Raw genomic sequence first — 20594 nt, forward strand, 5'->3', positions numbered from 1 at the left:
TTGCCGTAATACTAGTGTCAAAGTCAATCTGAAGTTTTGATATTTTTGTTTTTGTTTCTTTGTCAAATTACTTATTTTGTTTTTTTTTTTTTCTGAATAGGATGAAAATATTTCTGTTACAAGCATAAATGTTTGCGTTTTAAAATTATTGGTAATTGATTAAAATAAAAGTTGAACATTGGTGGCTGTGTTTGCCTCAGCCTCATAAAATCCAAATTGTTTGAAATTGTAAAAAATGGATGGAAAATCAACCGATATTACATGAAATAACGCTGTAATGAATTTATGCCCCTCCGCTGTCGAATATGATTGATCGGATTCGTCCAAATACATGCTATGGTAGACGTTATAAGAACTGTCACTTCGAAAAACTTTCAATAAGGGGAACAGAGATACAAATTTCTAAATGAGTCGATGTTCCATGTGAGATAGAATATGTCATTGCCCACCATTTCATAGCATGATAATGATTATAATGGTTATAATTTCATCCATAGATGCTACCGCATTCCTTCACTCAAGCCTAAAAGAAAACAATGAATCAAGAGTTATGGGCTAACACAGGTTCCATCTAAAACTTTATTTTAATTATATTCTACTTCCATAAATAACCATCTCCGTCTACACAGGATGGACACAATAATCTCCAAATGGCAACAACCAGGTCATGGCAACAATCGGGTTCGGAAATTATGCAGTATTTAATGAGGACTACTTTATACAAGCACTACTAACAAAAGTGACCAATGTGCAGAAGTTAGCATGGATGAAGATAGTGGGTTCCAATCGCCCACAAGACGACACAACTTGGTTCCAGATCCAGAGCATTTCTCATGTTAACCTTCTGAAAAGTCTTGGAGTTTACTCGTCTAGTTTCTTTACACTTTCTTAACTTTGCATAGGTCAATCCGACTGGACATATTCCTTTGTTAACTTTATCCTTTTTAACTTTTATTTATTATTTTTTTAAATAAATGCGTATAAAAGGTCAGAATTTTCGTCTATTTCATTTGTTTATGTTTCAAAAAGTAGCTGGGAGTGTCCACGTATCGAATGACATTTTGTCTGAGCAATGGTGCCGTAATTTGCAATTATTTTTGCTATCCTTGATTGGTATTCCTCTATGTCATTGATGGCTATCCTCACACTGTTGAAAATATTATAACGTTTGTGTATAGAAGTACTCTTCTCTTCCAAGGGCAAAGCTGAATGCTTATGTTTTGTCTCGCATCATTGGGTTGTAAATAGACCTGGACTGCGTTATGATGTGGTTCTTGTGTTATTTCTTTCTTGTACTTCCAATCACTCTGTTTGAGAACTTTTCTTGGCGATTTTAAATCCTGGGCTTCAGAGATTTCATCTAAACAAATAATTCTTTTTCATTCTGGCCATGTTATTAACAGTAAAACCTACCGCTAATACGAATTCCCGCTAAGAATACAGGTAGAGAAACGTTAGGATTACAAACTACAAAGCGTCTTATTAATTCTCTTTAAACAATTATATTTTAAAAAACTAAAAACAATATTCGTAAAACTTCAAAATATGTTGACATTTCATATTTTTATTTACTTTTTGTATGGAAAGGCTTTGACACTTGTATTACTTCCAACAACAAATCTCTATGTGGTTCTTGTTACGTTTGTTGTACAACAACACTTGCTTTTACCTGTAATAATTGTACCATGCGAGAATCGTTTGATATTGCACCCTTACCCTGCGTTTACAAATGCCAGTATTGGCAAGACAATAGCAAAAATACAAACCTTTTCCACAAATACATTTATAAATTTTTAAATATGTATAGAGAAAAGTATGAGCTCTGTTCCAGAACTAAAAAGTTTTTACAATTTTTACCACTTTTACACATTTTGCGTTCCCGTACACAAAATTTATATGAAAATCGTTTACGACTTTTACAACTTTTACGACTTTTACCACTTTATAAAGTACGGGAACAGGCCAATGATTGTATTGGTGAAAATGGTTTGTAACTTTGCTATTGTCTTGCCAATAATAGTTGTGTCTTTTTACTTTTTCAGTAATAATTATTCAGTAACTTCTTTTCAGAGAGTAAGAGAGATTTTTCTCTTTGATACGAAAATAGAGAAAAAAGTAAAAAGACAGCATTTAGTAAACTTTAGCAAGGTAACAGTTGATAACCAAAATAAAAACATTGGCGCCAATGCATGAACGAAAAAATAACTCCAAAGCAAAAAAAAAAAGTTCTTCAATTTTAAACAAAATAAATAAAAAATTATGAATATATTAATAAAGTAATCAATAAATAATCCTGAATCGTAATATTTATTGTATTTTTTCTACAAAAATAAGATAAACATTGAGCAGCTGACCATTAGCAGATGATTAAAAAACAGCTGATCGAACTTGCTAAATGTTGCTGGGAAAAATTCTTTCAGCAACTTTTAGCAATTTCTCAGCAAACAACTGTCAAAATTGTTCTCTCACTTCGCTCTCTTTTACTGAACTTTTGTGTAAAAAGACAGCATTTAATAACATTTCGTAATAATTATTGCAAATTATCACGTAAAAAGACACACCTAATGTCAGTGTCTAATGCCATGTTCAGACTAGCGGTAATTCGCTCTCTATTCGTTGTTCGACCCCAAATTACGATACAATTACTTCATTTCCCATTAGTCCAGTCAAAATAGACATTGAAATAGCAAAAATTCCCACAGAGCTGAATTTTGGTGGAGAGCTAGGGTTTGCCATTAGAAGCAACGTCCTAAAAGTCCTCATCGATCCCATGTGTGCAAAAAACATTATTCGGGGTCAAAGGTCACATTTTAAGGGTTTTTAGGTTTTCGGATTTATTTCTTGAAAACGGTTGATCTAATAAAAAAGTGACTAAAGTAAATATTGTAGACAGAAAAATTACCTACGAGTTTGACCTTTATAATTTTTTTCCTAGAAGGAACCATTCTTGAGATATAGCTGTTCTAAAAAACACATGATTTTTATGCACTTATAAGGGAAATATGCACATATTCAGACGAACCGGCAAAAATAAGCGAAGTAATCGGGTCTGTCCCCCAAAACAAAATATATTTTCTTGAAGAGCGAAATTATAGCTATCTTCTAAAAAAAATTCCAACAAAATCGGAGAGTGTTTAGTAGAGTTATTCAATGTTAGAGTCATTTTATGCAAAAATAGCCCATTTAACCCACATGTATAATCGAAAGCCCAACGGGAATGACCCCAACGAAAACTCTCCGATTTTTTTCAAGCTTTGTCCGAAGGTAGGGTTTGTTGCGCTGATTACGGAAATGTATAATTTTCAACGGTTGCGGATCCGGTTCGCCGGTTATTCGACCCGAAAGGACAAATTTAAAAACCGGGTTAGACTCGGTTCTACTGAACCGATTACTGCAAAGTGGATATCGTTTGAAAGCTTACGGAAGTATCTAATACATAGTGTCGTTACTTTAACCGGCTCGCCTCATAATGTACTTACGCGGCTAATTTTTTATTTGACCTTTAGATCGCGATATCTCGAAAATGGTAAGTCTTTTTTAAGAATCATAAAGACCACTCTTGTAGACAATTATTGAATCTACAATATTTACTTTAGACGGCTTTTGCTAAGTCTTACCGTTTTTGAGAAAAATTAAAAAAAACTGAATAATCCCTCCAAAAATGACCTTTGACCCTGAATAACTTGTTTTGCACACATGGGATCGATGGGGACTTTTAGTACGTTGCTTCTAATAGCTAACCCTAGCTCTCCACCAAAATTCAGCTTTGTGGGAATTTTTGCTATTTCCCCCTTATACGCATGTCTATTTTGACCGGACTACATACAAAATTTTGAGAACGAACAACGATTTTTGTACATTGTTCAATTTAAATTACTCTCAGAACAACGATAAAATATGTCCCATCTCTAACAAATGAGAGAATTTATCGAAATAAATTAATTATGACAGGAAAAATAAAAAATTAAAAATGTATTAAAAATCCAAAACTTTTTAGAAAAACTGCAAAATATGAATGAAAAGTAAACAGTTTAACGACTAGTATACATTCAAATCATAGCAAATTTTGTCTTTTCTTCCATTGCAGTTACATTTCTTGCCCATCGTTTCAAATTCGCGTACAAATTTAGAAACAAAAATCAAATGCCTGCCGGAATGTCTGTATACCAAAAAAGATATGTTGGCAGGTCTCTCTCTCGTTAATTATTGAAATAGAAAAATTTGAAAATATACTGAAAACACCAAAATTGTGAGAAAAAATGGAAACATGAATGAAAATAATAGAATTTAATATTAAATAGATATCTGAAAAGAGGATAAATATTTTTTTCAGTTCATATAAAATAATTTTACCCGTATTTTGGTTGAAACTTTCTTTAAAATCAGTAAACAAAAACCATGAAATATGAATCATGTTGCTATGAATTGTGTACCAGAACGAACGACGTGATTCAAATGCTGGTATGAACATGACATTAACGCCTAGTTAGAAGGATACCGCCCGACTTTCGGTACATATTTTGAGGGTTTTACCAATTATCGAACCTACATGGCTTACATTTTGGGAGTTTCTCTTCGTTAGGGGTATACAATATTGCTACAGGTAATTGTATAATTTCACTATTTTAGTTATTCTCAAGGTTTTAGCCGGATGATTCCTATCACCCGGCTAACACCTTGCAAAAAACAGGTAGAATAGGTGCATAACCGATGTGAAGAAAGACCCTTATGGCCCCGGCACATACGGTACGTTGTGCGTTGCGTCACGCGTTAAAAACAACAACCACATGAAAAAAGTGTAAGTGATGCCAAGATTGTTCTTGAAGTTTTCATGTGGTTGTCGTAACGCGACGCACAACGTACCGTATGTGCCGGGGCCATTACTATGATATTTGCATTTCTCGCCGTTGGCTAATTTGACGCACATTTACATGCGGAACATAATACCCCGTTTACATATAATCGGATTAACCCAGTGGGTTTGGGTTTCAGCTGTCATTTCCATTGCTTATACTTCAACTAAATCCTCATAAAGAAGGTTAACCCTGCAAAAATCTATAATATAAACGCCGTGTAATAAAAGAAAAGCAAAACTATTTGGTCTGTTCCAGTACTGCAAGAATCTACTAATTTTTACTATTTTTTTTCGCTACCATAGAGGAAAAAATGTTATCGTAGTAAAAAATAGTAGCTTCTTGCAGGTTCTGGAACAGAGCATTTATAGTTTGTACCAAGGCCTATATAAGGTCGGCCATTCAGAGTTCTGCTAACAAATTTTGACAACAATTTTATTATTGTAATTTGAGTTTCTTTGTATTTTAAATCACAATAAAGTTTTTGACAACAAACATAACAATCAGGTGGGCTTAGTGTCAAACTGTATAAACTGTGGTTTGTACAATCAAAACTTATGCTAAGTTTACATTTACGAAATCCACTCGATTTCAACTGTCAATTCCATAGCTCAAACGTCAAATGCAATCTCATCTGGATTTCATTTGACGTTTAACCTATGGATTTGACAGTTGAAATCGAGTGGATTACATAAATGTAAACCAAGCGTTAAAAAAGTTACCAAACCAAAAACGAAGTTACCAACCATATAAAAAGTTAATATTCTACCAACTGCGGCAACCGTGTTTGTCTCCCAGCTTTCCATAATTTTTTTACAGACAGTAGCTGTATAAACTAGATACCTTGGCCTTCAGCTTCCCGAGCCCAGTCGATCTGGGATGCTGATTGACAGCTAGGGTATCACCTCACAGGTTCCCTCTACGGCAGGGTCGAGCTTCTTTGCTTAGATCGTATAGTGAGGGCGCCCACTGAGTTGTTTTTGCATTTGCTTCTCTCTCTCTCACGTACAGTGTAAATTAATGAAAACAAACAAAAACATAATGTGGTTGTTGCTTTTTTCACTCATACGTTTGAAGATCCTCTGCGATCCAAAAGAACCACTGCGTTCACTTTACTTTTAACTTTAAAAGAGAAATCACCTATCAAAAAGGTAATCTTGTTGTTACAAAGAAAACAAAACCAATTCAATAAACCAGCAACTATTATTATTTAAAAGAACTGTTTCCTCTATGTTATTATTTATTATTTCTTTTCTCCCATTGCTCTACACAAACAATAGACTTAACAATTTTTTGACATTTTTGTAAAAGTGAGATAATAATTGAAATGTATTGAAAACAAAAACAAAATATGTGAACGGAAAACAAAAAGAAATCGATGAGTTTCATTCAAAATTTTACAACTGTTTTTGCAGTTGTCGGGACGCCTACGTCACACATGCAAGTTTTGGGTTTTTCGACAATTAATACATGAAATCAACTGTCCTGTCATGTGTAAACGCAGAGTTAGTATTAATTGGCAATCTATTGCTCTGTTCCAGAACCTGCAGGAAGCTACTATTTTTTTACTACGATAACAATTTTTCCTTTATGTTATCAAAGAAAATAGTAAAAATTAGTAGATTCTTGCAGTACAGGAGCAGACCATATTTGTGGGAAATAGCAGTACTCAGCAAAAATACTCATTACAAATTGACCTACTAACTCATTATTTTAACAAGGGCATGTCACTAGAAATCATCAGTTATTTTTGGTCACTAAAAAGTAGAAAAATAAGTAGTTACTCTCTGATTACTTCAAGTCGTAACTACTTATTTATCTTGTTAAAATAATGAGTTAGTATGTCAATTTGTAATGCGTATTTTTGCTGGGTACATTTAGACTATGCCGGGTTTAGCAAGCCCGGTGGAGCGGTAAGGAAGAAGATGGCAAGAAAAGCAGCCAGGACATCAAAAATTCCAAGCAATTTCCGAACAAACAGCGACTGCCTAGAAGCCCGCTTACTGGTGCACATATGATGGAGGTCGTATATCTCAAACTCAGTAGTGTGATTCTCTAACTCGTTTTTATATCCTCCACCTTAATATGGAGGGTGTAATTAAATTTGTCATTCCGTTTGTAACACATCGGAGACCCTATAAAGTATATATATTCTTGATCAGGGTAAAATGTTCGTCATGTCCGTCTGTTCGTCCGTCTGTTAAAATCAAGATACAGCTCGCAATTTTTAAGATAGAGCTTTGTAATTTGGTATAGAAGTTTATATTACTCCTAGGATGGTTGACATTGCAAATAGGCTATATCGATCAACGTTTTGATATAGCCCCCATAGAACGGTACTACCCGATTTTCGGTGTTTTTAAGATTGTAGGCACAATATTCCAGCGAAATGGCTAAAATTTGGTATTTAGTCTTCTATAGTCCCTATAGAACGGTACTTCCTGTTTTCAGTGTTTCGAAGGTTTTGGTCACAACAACCCACCGAAATAGCTGAAATTTGGTATTTAGTCTGCGTTCGAACTGAAAGTCGTCGGTATAGGTCCACGTTTCGATATAGACCCCATAGAACGGAACCTCCCGATTTTCGTAGTTCTGTAGGTTGTGGCGTCAATATCCCACCAAAAGACTGAAATTTGTTTTTTAGTCTTCCATGGAGTTATTCCAGAAGAGCATTAATCAGCACAGAGAAGCGTACCTCTTGATTTTCAGGTTTTTGAAGGTTTTACCCACATTATCTTATAGCTCATTTAGACTAGCAATAAATCCTCAACTGGATTTAATAAATCCAGTAAAAATCTCATTGCATTTAGATATACCTTTGGAGGATTTAGTCAGCTGATTTTTGTTCATAGAACAATTACCAAGGTAGATGTATCAGCCCATCTGGTCGACTTTGAAACGTCAAAAGAAATTGTTGTAAATTCAATTTGTCTCAAAAAACATACGGCAAATCAAAAATTTTTTGTTTAATATTGAAAATGTTAGCACATTATGCTACTCATGCTAACTAATGAGCAAGTATTGAATTATTTTATCGTTTAGACATCGTAAATATAAGTCTTGGTTGATTAAAATCAACATTGTACATCAAAGTAAATTTATGCTCTGTTCCATAACCTGCAAGAAGCTACTATTTTTTACTACGATAACATTTTTTCCTTTATGTTACACTGTGCAACAAAATGGAGCTCAAAGCCTGGGGGTGGAAAATTCCTTTTGTGGATGAAAGCTCTTGGTGAGTATATACAGAACCCAGAAGGACAGATCCGCCGTGAGTCGAACTTTTGAGATATGGCGTGATGAATATTTTGCTTGAGACCCTATAAGCCCTCAGATATCAGCGTTATATCTTTGTCCGCTGTTGTTTTAGCTTATTTTTAAGATCACATTTCTTCATCCAAATCAAATGAGGATTGTTTTCGTAGAGCATTTTGACCTTCTATCTCGCTTCCTTCAATGTCCTTTTCGTCCTTTATTTCAAGAGCCGACGTTTTTCAGCTTCGAAATGTTCTGGAAAAATGTCGCTCAGAAAATTTTAGCTACGGCTCTCATTAACAACTAATCGATTTTGTCGCGTTTTCATAGTCATTTTTTACATTTACCCCTGTTTGCTCAGAAAAAAACTGTGTTTTGTGTTTTTGTATATTCTGTAACGAATATACAAAAAAAAAATATTGTCTTTTTCTTAACAAAAACAGGGTAAATGCACAAAACGACCACGAAAACGCGACAATATCGATTTGTTGTCAATGAGAGCTGTACCTAAAATTTTCTGGCCGACATTTTTGCAGAACATTTCGAAGTTGAAAAACGTCATCTTGTGGTACTTTTATGGCGGCTCTTGAAATAAAGGACGAAAAGGACATTGAAGGAAGCGAAATAGAAGGTCAAAATGCTCTACGAAAACAATCCTCATTTGATTTGGCAGAAGAAATGTGATCTCAAAAATAAGCTAAAACAACAGCGGACAAAGATATAACGCTGATATCTGAGGGCTTATAGGGTCTCAAGCAAAATATTCATCACGCCATATCTCAAAAGTTCGACTCACGGCGGATCTGTCCTTCTGGGTTTTGTATATACTCACTAAGAGCTTTCATCCCCAAAAGGAATTTTCCACCCCCCAAAATTTCGGTTCACAGTGTTATCGGAAAAAATAGTAAATATTAGTAGATACTTGCAGTTCTGGAACAGACCATTAATTTGTTCGCCTTGTTTAAAAATTTTTACATTTTAAATTATTTTTGTTTTATCAATTCAAGGATGCATCTACCTTGTTTCTTGTTCCAGCTTGCAACTTTTGGTATTTTGGTATTGCAAAAAACAGAGTTGTATAAATTAATAATTTTATATTGATTATAATCTTTTATTTAATTTTTACAAATTATTTAATTTATAATATGTTATGTTTCCCACTACGAACTATTTAATTTTAAACACTAAATTATTCTTCTTTATTGTTACTGTTAAATCCGCTGCTGTTGTTAATATTTTTCTGTTGATGATGTTGTTTTGTTTATGTTGTTGACGTAGTTGGGGTAGGTTAGGTTTTCAATTGCTACCGTTTGAGCTGTTATGACATGACTGCTGTTGAAAATGACATTTTGTTTGGTGGTGCTGTTGTGGCTGGTGTCTCTTGTTACCTGTGACTGTGGGAATATGATTACGATGCATATTCCCACTTAAATTCGGTAACTTATACGAGGATTTATGCCGGCTTTAAAACAAATCCACTCAATACGGGGATTTATTTTTGTATGGTAAATCTGGTGGATTATGACCGGATTTAGCAAATAAAACCGCATAATGTGGGAAATCCGGCTAATGAAGTCATATCTAAATGACCTATTACCGAAATATCGGAAATTTAGTATTTTAGTTTCCTTTAACTTCTGATAAAAGAATAAAAAAGAAACGGGCAACCCAGTTCGAAATTTGCTCGGTCTTCTTTATTATTTTATTTTTATTATGTCAGAAATTTGTACCCAGGCCTTAAAGGTGCGAACAGAATGAGAAATTCATGCTTATCCAAGCTTAAATTTATGTACAAGAATAAAGAAATGCAAGATCGCATTTTAATTAGGTAGTACTTGGCCATTATGCTTTTACATGAAATCAAGCGTGAAGCAAGCAACAAAGTTCATTGTATTTTAACCTTTAGTTCTACCGGTAGCAAGAGTGTTGTCAACTTTTATTTAGACTTTCCATACATAATTTTATAGTACGGTTGCACTACAGTTTTTTGCCGGGTTATGTACAATTTACATTACTAGGCGTTTACACCAGACAGTTTGTCTTCAAATACAACTCTGATTTACTAACACATACATACGTTTGTCGTTTGTCTCCCAGATGTCCATCATTTTTTCACAGACGGTAGAGAAGACAAATTTTTGGCATTTTTGTAAAAATAAGTGGGATAATAATTGAAATGTGTTGAAAACAAAAGAACATGAACAAAAAACAAAACATGTGAACGGAAAACAAAAAGAAATCGACGATTTTCATTCAAAATCTTACGACTGTTTTTGCAGTTGTCGGGACGCCTACGTCACACAGGCAAGTTGTGGGATTTTGACAATCAATACAGGAACTCAACTGTCCTGTCATTTGTAAACGCAGGGTTAGCAACTTTTTCATCATTTAGAGCTGTTTCGTCATTTATTTGCTAAAACAGGCAACATTTTGCGTCATTTATCATACAAAAATAAATGACGATAGCTGCGTCATTTATTCTAAACAACACACGAAAACACCATACTATTATAAGCAGCCCTGTTTTTTGTCATAAACTACCAAAAAATGCAACTGTTATATGATGTCTTTGTTTGATTATGTGTGTTGTAGAAAAACAAAAATACTCAAACGATGACAAAAGTGAAAATAAATGTTTAAAAAACTTGCAAAAATTATGTTTTTTTGTTTTTAGAATTAATTTAAGTTATTCGATACACATTTGTGTTGTGAAATTCCTATTTCTCTGAATAGATATATTGTGTGCGTGTGTTTGTGTTATTGTATAAGTGTGTATGTGCGATTATGTGCGTAAGCAAATGACGCAAAAAACAGATGTAAATACACTTCATTTGTTTCTAGGATTTCGTAAAACGAAATCATTTAATGTGCATATGTAAATTGGACTTTAACCCACTTCGAGAGGATTTATTTGACGTTTGCGCTATGGAATTGACATTTTAAATCCAAACCTACTTGGTTAATCCGGTTAAGTGCTAAATAAAAATTTATTTAAAAATCAAAATTTTGTTTTTCTGTCAAACTTAAAATCAGAAAGAATACTAGTAGTGGGATTCTCTAAAGGCCTGGGTACATAAGCTGCTTCGCCTGGCTGCCTTGCTTTCCTGCTGCATTTCTGACAATACAAAAATGAAAGAATAAAGAAGAAAAGGGCAACCTACCTCGAAATTGGCTCGGCCTTCTTTATTCTTCTATTTTATGTTATGTCAGAAATGAAACAGGAAAGCAAGGCAGACAGGCGAAGCAGCTTATGTACCCAGGCCTTTAGAGAATACCACTACTAGTATTCTTTTTGATTTTATGTTTGACAGAAAAACAAAATTTTGATTTCAAAATAAATTTTTATTTAGCCAAATAAAAACCCAAAAAAGAAATTTATCGGGATTTACCTGGTATTTAACAATGTTTTCGGTAAATACCGGGCAGAATTCTTTGGGAGCAGTTGGGGCCTTATACCTTAAAGCTGGGTACACAATTGGTCTGTTCCAGTACTGCAAGAATCTACTAATTTGTACTATTTTTTCCGATAACATAAAGGAAAAAATGTTATCGTAGTAAAAAATAGTAGCTTCTTGCAGGTTCTGGAACAGAGCAATTGTCAGTTTTGAATGTCGATATTTCGCAATTATCGATAATTGTCAAACCGTCCAGCAACCACAAAACATTTTGTGGTTGCATGATGAATGACATAAATGAACGGCCACACTAGCAAGCAACAAAAAAGCTGTCATTCAAAACTGACAATGTGTACCCAGCTTAAATGGTGTTATGGATGTACACCATCATAATTAGACCAATACTCACTTATGGAACACCAGTATGGTGGCCAAAAGTGGGGAAGAAAACAATGCCGAAGAAATATATAACATTAGAGTTGGGCAATCTAGTTCCCGGAGCGGATAGATCTTTCTAGTTCGTTTTCCCTAGTTCCTTGCTCATTTTTGTTTCCTTCGTTCCAAACAGTTCCGAGACCGAAATGTTTTCATGGTTTGGTGGATGAATTGACATAAAAATAAATAAATAGCAGCGAACAAACAGCAACAACGTAAGATCGACGTAGGTGTTAAATTGTAGGAACCAGTATTGGGATTCTGTAACTTTTTTTCTACCGAACCGATATTGATAATTAACGAAAATTTTCGGTTGAATTGCCGAAAGTGCTATTCTGTAACTCAATGTTATCGATACAAAAATTTTAGCGACGAATATCGGTAGAATGACGGAATTTAAATGAAGATGCACGTCATTCCAAAATGAAAAGGGTATACGAAGTATATAAATCATTCTAATTTTTAAACGTTTCTTGTTTTTTACGAGAAATAAGAAAAATCACACCTTAAACGAAATAATGCTCATGCAAAGTTAACATAATTCAAATGTCTAATGAAATTATTTAAATCACTATTGTATATAAAATAAGTAGGTCTGTACGATAACCCAAAAGTTTGTACAAATTTGCACAAACTTTTACAAAATGCTGTTCGATAACAAACTTGTAAAGTAAAAGAGAGCGAATTTGGAGACAATTTTGAGAGAATTTTAGAGAGTTTTGCTTACAAGTTTTTGCAAGGAAAATTTTTCTTGTAAGAATTTGCAAGTTTGATCAGCTGATTTAAAATCGAATGTTTTGTGGCGGACTTCTTGGGAAAAACATAAACAAACGCTTGTTTATTAAAATAAATAGAAATAAAAAAGGGAAAACATTAATAAATTATGCCAAACGATAACGTAAGTAAATTAACTTATTTTAAAGTTTGTGGTGACTATTTTTTATTTTAAAGGTATTAAATCCAGCAAAAAGCGGTGCATCCATGGAGTAGGAGATACACAATGTAGACGGCCAGGTATTCCCAACGATATCAATAAATATGTATGTCAAACATCGCACTGCGTTCCATTTTCCTCTTATTGCTCATATTTTTCTAATTTTAAATGGAAAATAAAAAATTGGTAAACACCTTCAATTGTGGTATTTAGGGCCTGTTTCCCTATGTAGAAAGAAAATGAATGCGAACGAAAAACACATAAACTTTGCTTTTCATGGTGATATTGACTTTGTTTTTGCTTCGAAATAACTACAAAATTTGAAAATCATACACGAGTTAAGTAGTTTTTCTTTCGTTTTCATTTTCGTTCGACATAGTGAAACAGACTGTTAATCTTTTCCGCCAACTTCTTCTTCTTGTTTATCAAATCAGCTGACTTCTTACAAGTATTTGCAAATTGCTGTTCGATAACAACCTGCAAATTTTTGGTTTCGAGAGAGTAAAATTAGTGGAGAGAGGTTACTGAGAACTTGCTGAGTACTTGCAAGAACTTTTCACTTGCGAAGTTATCGCACAGACCTAATATGTTTCAAATTACATGTAGAAAAATTCAACTTTAGGACATGTTTATATTATAGCCTTTTGCAGGGTTTACCTTCTCTATAAAGATTTATTTGAAATATAAGCCATGGAATTGACATTTGAAACCCAGTGGGTTTATTAAATATTAAAAAGTTAAAACTACGTTTACATACATATAACTATTGGTCTGTTCCAGGACCTAGCTACTAAGAAGCTACTATTTTTTGCTACGATAAAATTTTTTGAAATATATTCCAAAATCATTTCTTAAAAAGTTGATTTTAATTGATTATGTTGTTTAAAATATGAAAATTCTTTTATATCGGTAGACTTAACGACTCCTTTTTTTCGTCGGTAACTAACTGATGATTTTCGATAAGTACCGACATAAAAATCGGTAAAATTTGACTACAGAATAGCACTTACAGATAAATATCGTTAATTATCGACATTTGTCGTTAATTCCATCGGTAGAGAGTTACAGCATCGCACTACTGGTTGCCTTACTTTCCTGCTTCATTTTTGACATAATAAAAATAAAAGAATAGAGGAGGCCGAGCAAATTTTTGAACTGGGTTGCCCTTTTCTTTTTTATTATTTTATCAGTAGTGCGATTCTCTAAAGGCCTGCGTACATAAGCTGCCTTGCCTGCTTACCTTGCTTACTTCTGATAAAAGAATAAAAAAGAAAAGGACAACCCAGTTCAAAATTTTCTCGGCCTTCTTTATTCTTTTATTTTTGTTATGTCAAAAATGAAGCAGGAAAGCAAGGCAATCAGGCAGAGCAGCTTATGTACGCAGGCCTTAACTCATTTTTTGAGTAACCGACAATTGTCGGTAGAATTAAAGTGCTTACAATTTCGGTAATTACCGATGTTTTTCGGTAAATTAGCGACGAATAAAAAGCAGTCGTAAAGTTCTACCGATAGCAAGAGTGTTGTCAACTTTTATTTGAACTTTTCATTCATAATTTTGCGTTTTAATTTTACCGATTTTTGTCGGTAACTCAAAAATGAGTTTGAGAATCGCACTACAGAAGCAAGCAAGGCAACCAGGCGAGGCAGCTTATGTACGTAGGCCTTTATAATTTTGTGTATTGAAAATTCTGTATATACATAAGTCCTCGTTTTGGTATAGCCACCATATAACGCGACGCATCGCTTTTAGGAATTTTGAAGGTGGTATTAGAGGTTAAAAAGCATTTGTACCAAAAATTGTTTATATTATGGTATTTAGTTATGAAGAAACAAACCCCATATATGGCCTGTTCCCGTACTTTATAAAGTGGTAAAAGTCGTAAAAGTTGTAAAAGACGTAAACGATGTTCATATAAATTTTGTGTACGGGAACGCAAAATGTGTAAAACGGGTAAAAATTGTAAAAACTTTTTAGTTCTGGAACAGAGCTATAATGTTTGTTGATGACTCGCGCAAACGTTTTAAGGAGCATGATCTGCGAATCTATACCAAAGTTTCCAGACTCTTCATAGAAAATGTGCACTTTATGTACTCGCAGATATGTTTGTAAAGAACAATGCCGATATTACTGCATACAGGAAATACAATGGATAGGGGAAGGCGTCACAACATCTGTCAAAGGAGACGCACTGTGTTATGTGCAATTACATAAAGCATGAGTTCGGTTGCGGATTTGTGGCTGATCGGAGGGTGAAACATCTGGTGTCCAGCTTTACCCTGAATAAAGACTTGTTGCAATTGGATAAAGGCTAAGTTTTTTGTCACATCGACAAACCACATTATATCAGCACCAGATTCAAGCATCTTCATTTTCATAAGGGAACCTGGCTGTCTCCAAGCCAAGAAAAAATCAAATTGATAACGTTGTGTTTGGACATCGGTAAATTGCAATCACAACAGATAGCCACAGCTGAGCTGACACAATTAAGCAATTCCATTCCAGCATTCCTCTATAATGTTGAAGTCACGCTTGATTTTGAATAATGTATTGTCTTCTGTTCTGCATTGTCTTCTGTTTTTATTTATATTTTGATTTTATTTTCAATCAATTTATTTTGTCAGTTTTGACACAATAGGAGGACCTCAGGAAAAAATTGTAATCATATGTTTGCTGTGTCCTAACTAGTAATGATTGTACCATGGTATACCCAAAGTGACAACATACATGCGAAAAAGCATATGGTGTGATATAGCCATAACTCATTTTTTGAGTTACCGACAATTGTCGGTAAAATTAAAATGCTTATAATGCTAGGTTTACAGCCAGTTTCTGTATGTCGAAAGAAGAATGTGTGCGAATGAAACAAGCCCGAACTTTAGTTTTCGAAAATATTTTACCTTTGCTTTTGCTTCAAAACAAAAAACTAATTTGAAAAACACACAAGAGTTTGGACGTGTTTCTTTCGCACACATTCTTCTTTCGACATACAGAAACAGACTGTTACATTGACGAAATCCACTCGATTTCATCTGTCAATACCGTTGCTTAAGCGACAAATGAAATCCAATGGATTTCAAATGAGTTTTCGTTTGACGTATACGCAATGGAATTGACAGTTGAAATCGAGTGGATTTCGTAAATGTAAACCAAGCATAATTTCGGTAATTACCGATGTTTTTCGGTAAGTTATACTTGGTTTACGGCGTCGTTTCGTGATTTCGAAGGCGTTTCGTGATTTCGAAGGCGTTTCGTGATTTCGCGCGGAGTCATGCAAAATTTATCATGATTTCGCATACAAAAATGAAATCATTTCATTTCGTGATTTCAGTGAAATCAACATAGAAATCACTATACATATGATATACAACCCAGTCTTTGTCTGAAAAGTGCGAAAAGTTGCAACACTTTTCACGTATCACAATCAACAAGGTAGATGATCAATTGCTGCAACAACAAATTTTACCCCCTGTTTTTGTAACTATTTTTTGTTCGTTCGTCTATATTCGTAATAATTCAGGCATCCATAGCTCAGCCCATAGATGACAGACGGACCTAATTTTTCGTATGTGCGTTCCATATATGATTAAGAATCCCTCTTTAAAAAATCAGAGCTCTACATTTGCGCTAAGGCGAGTAAATCGATCTACAAAATTTGACAATTCGTGTAAAAAGAATAAAAACTTTTACAAAAACAGGGGGTAATACGGCGTTTATATTATAGTTTTTTGCAGGGTTAACCTTCTTTATGAGGATTTGTTTGAAGTATATACAATGGAAATGACATTTGAAACCCAGACCCACTGGGTTAACCTTGTTATATATAAACGGCCTATTAGTATCAAAATTTGTAAACAATGTGAAAAAATATTAAATTATTTGTTACAATGCTATTTTTCATTGGGTTCCCGCACTTTTTTAATGGTAATATTATGTGTGTTCGTTTACTCACAATTTGTACAGATTGTTACTGGATGTTCTTCGTTTACTCTACAGTTCAATGCAAAAGACCTTAGTCGATTACAAGAAGTTACTGGACTTGTACAAATTGTTGAGTAAACGAACACACCTATTAGAAGAAAGAGCGAATTGTCAAAAATTGCTTCCCCATACAAATTTCTTAAAAAATACGGGAACGGAAAATGGCGGAAATTGCAAAAATCCAGCAGAAATGTCAAAATCAATGTATCATTTATCGTATTTAAATACCAATGAACATGCTGCTACCCAGCAAAAAGTTTGCATCCGCGGATGCAGTTAAATCACTAGAACAATTGCCGCTGGAGTACATCTTTTCCTACGAATTTTACAAGAGAGCGCGCAGCTAGGATGCACTCCGTTTTGCTTCCACGGCACACAGCTAGGATGCATTCCATTTTTGATCCAAATCACAGCCTTTGATGTGGTGTATTGGATTGAATTTAAATGCAGTCTAAAGATGTTATAAAATGCAAGCCATTGCAAATATCCCAAAATAAATAAAATACATTGCTTATTCGTGTAAAACAAGAATATTAACTTTATTACATTAACACAAATTATAAAAACTCTCCATTAAATTTGATCGTAACTAAGTTTACTTCCTCTAATCTTCTTTTAATGACATCGAAATTGATATTGCTTCATCATCCAAATGGTTTTTCATTTTTACTCCTACATACTTCAGTTCAGATTTCCAAAAAACTCCAACTCCACTTCAAAAATAATTAAGCGCTCGGCACATACGATGCGTTGAGCGTCGCGGTACAACAACCACATGAAAAAAGTGTAAGTGATGCTAAGTTTTTTGAAAAACAACAATGTGGCTGACGCATTAAAGTTAAACATAATTTAACTTTTTTGGGACAACGTGTGTCCCAACGTGTCAGTAAACGGACCGTATGTGCCGAGGGCTTTAGCGTCTCGTGAATTACAGCAATGTTCAACACTTTAGTTTGTATTTCTTTATTTTTTATAAAACCAATAGGTTGGATTTTTTATAACTTAAGCGCTCGGCACATACGATGCGTTGAGCGTCGCGGTACAACAACCACATGAAAAAAGTGTAAGTGATGCCAAGTTTTTTGGAAAACAACAATCTGGCTGACGCATTAAAGTTAAACATAATTTTACAGTTTTGGGACAACGCGTGTCCAAACGTGTCACTAAACGGACCGTATGTGCCGGGGCCATATGTGCCGAGGGCTTTACGGTAGAAGCCATACTAACCATTAAAGCGCTCGGCACATACGGTGCGTTGTGCGTTGCGTTACAACAACCACATGAAAAAAGTGTAAGTGAAGCCAAGTTTTTCGAAAAACAACAATATGGCTGACGCATTAAAGTTAAACATAATTTAACTGTTTTGGGACAACGCGTGTCCCAACGTGTCACTAAACGGGCCGTATGTGCCGAGGGCTTAAGCGTTGATTAAAAAAAAAACCTGGTGAACCAACACTTAATAATAAACGCTCTTTTTCAAAGATTTCCATTTTATTTGAAATTTTCTTTGTAAAATAAATAAGTGTTTATAAGCGGAGATAAGCCTTAAGAACTATTGCTTCTATAGGTATTTGATGTTCTTTGTAGGCTTTCCGGACGAATTAATTATAGAGCTTTCCCACGCTTCACGTGTCTATCGGCAGGCGGAAGTACATCAGGATTTATGGGTCTGAATGGTTGTAAAGCAGGCTTATATGGCTTGGATGTTAAAGAAGGTTTATATGGATTTATAGGATTCTTTGGCCGATTTGTTTGCTTGTACGGTGCAAGGGTAGGCAGTGTATGTCGTCTATCCTTTGGTAATACATTTAGTTTGGCCAGACTTATTACAGTCAAAGCCATAATTGCTCCCAGCATGAAAATAACCTTCATTTTTGCACAACTTTCTTGTTTATACTTTGAAATTTAAAACAAATAGTTATTGAATTGCTGAGTTTGCGACAAGAAACTATTGCTGATATCGAGCAAAACAGCAGTCTTTATATAAGCCATAGAAAGCTAATCGAATTGTAAATATAGAACATGCGGTTAAGACAGAACTTGCAGAAACTAACTATATTTTAAAATGCTCTGTACTTTCCATGGTTTTTGTTGAGAAAGTGATTGAGATATGACTCACTGATAAACTTTCCGTAATTGCCAAGACATTTTCAAATGCCAAGCGCAAAGTTTGCAGCCAAAAATATAGTTCAATCAAAAGTGCAAGAACTTCCCCAACGACGGCCCCAAGACCTGTTGAGATAGGGTCTTGTCGCGAGCCAAGAAACTGTACTGAGTATTCCGCAGTACACCTTTGGACGAGCGACATACAGTATTAAAAGTTCATATTCGTACACCCCTCAAAAATGAATAAAATCGTTATTATAGTAAGTTTACATTTACGAAATCCACTTGATTTCATCTGTCAATTCCATTGCTTCAACGTCAAATGACTTGTTTTCATACCGAAAGCAGGAAAACGTTATCACGAAAATGCTAAAGAGTGGAGACCCATAAGCCTTTCATAAACCACACTTACCTTAAACGGGACCCAACAGACACATCCCTACATGAAGTTGTTTGAACTATTGAGAAGTCCTTAGAGCATAAACAATACACGTTAACCGCCTTACTGGATATAGAAGGCGCCTTTAATAACCCAACGCATTAGCAATAGAACAAGCTCTACAAAATTTGGCGTGAAACCATTCATCATTAGCTCCGTAACCACCAGGCTGCAGAGTAGAGTCATTAATACCCCGGTTACACTAGTAAAGGTTAACCCACTGGGTTAAATAGATCCAGTGGGTTAATCTTTGCTGGTTACACTTAGCTTTTCGAGGATATAAACTGTCAGCTGATGTTTGTTTACGTATACATACAAAATAACACATAAATATGAAACAAATAGTTTCCAAAAATTAAAATGGTAACTATTGATGCATTACAACAAGTATTGGAACAAGTATTGATTGGAAAACAAAAAATATGGGACAAAATGCATAAATAGTGAGCAAAGAAAACAATTACCGAAAATGTAATAAAGTCGTGTTTTACACTTGTACGATTTCTCGAATGAGATATCGTCCCCTCTTTGCTCATATTCGTATATTATACACGCAGGGATACATTTTTGGTTCCATTGTACTTTTTGTTAAAAAAGTGTCTAACTGCTAAACCTAAATAACGACGGGCGTACACAAATATTTCACCAATCTACCAAAACAACGCTCTCTGAGCGTCCATTTATAGGTATTGGCCTAATGTAAAAAAAATAATTTTGTGATTTTCAAATAACTTTAGATTTATAAAGGCCATAATATCTCGACCAATCGTAAAAGTGTAAAACACGACAAACTCTGTTGTAAAAACAGTTGCAACTTTTCATACTTTTGAGCATAGTTGCATTTTTTTGCACATACATCGAATACAACACTTTATTTTTGGTGGATTTGTGAGGGATTTAAAATAAACCCAGCCGTGAGAGAATTTAATTTTTGTATGGCAAATCTGGTCAGATTGCAACAGATTAAGCAAATAAATCCTCATGAAGTGGGTTAACCCGACAAAAAGCTGTAGTGTAATACCCCGGTTACACTATTGAAGGTTAACCCACTGGGTTTAATAGATCCAGTGGGTTAATCTTTGCTGGTTACACTTAGCTTTTCGAGGATATAAACTGTCAGCTGATGTTTGTTTACGTATACATACAAAATAACTAATAAAGTCGTGTTTTACACTTTTATAATTTCTCGTATGAGATA

At 34.4% G+C, this 20594-nt stretch overlaps 1 long non-coding RNA gene across 1 annotated transcript; it reads left to right on the forward strand.

The window, feature by feature from the left end:
• The first annotated feature begins 367 nt into the window (after positions 1-367).
• Positions 368-945, forward strand: LOC141404660 (uncharacterized). The gene is made up of 3 exons (XR_012413059.1): positions 368-423; positions 498-564; positions 630-945. It is a non-coding gene; the product is annotated as an uncharacterized lncRNA (long non-coding RNA).
• Positions 946-20594: the final 19649 nt, after the last annotated feature.

The sequence above is a fragment of the Musca autumnalis genome, unplaced genomic scaffold, assembly GCF_047663935.1.
Source record: "Musca autumnalis isolate F117 unplaced genomic scaffold, ASM4766393v1 scaffold_5, whole genome shotgun sequence".
NCBI classification, from domain to species: domain Eukaryota; kingdom Metazoa; phylum Arthropoda; class Insecta; order Diptera; family Muscidae; genus Musca; species Musca autumnalis.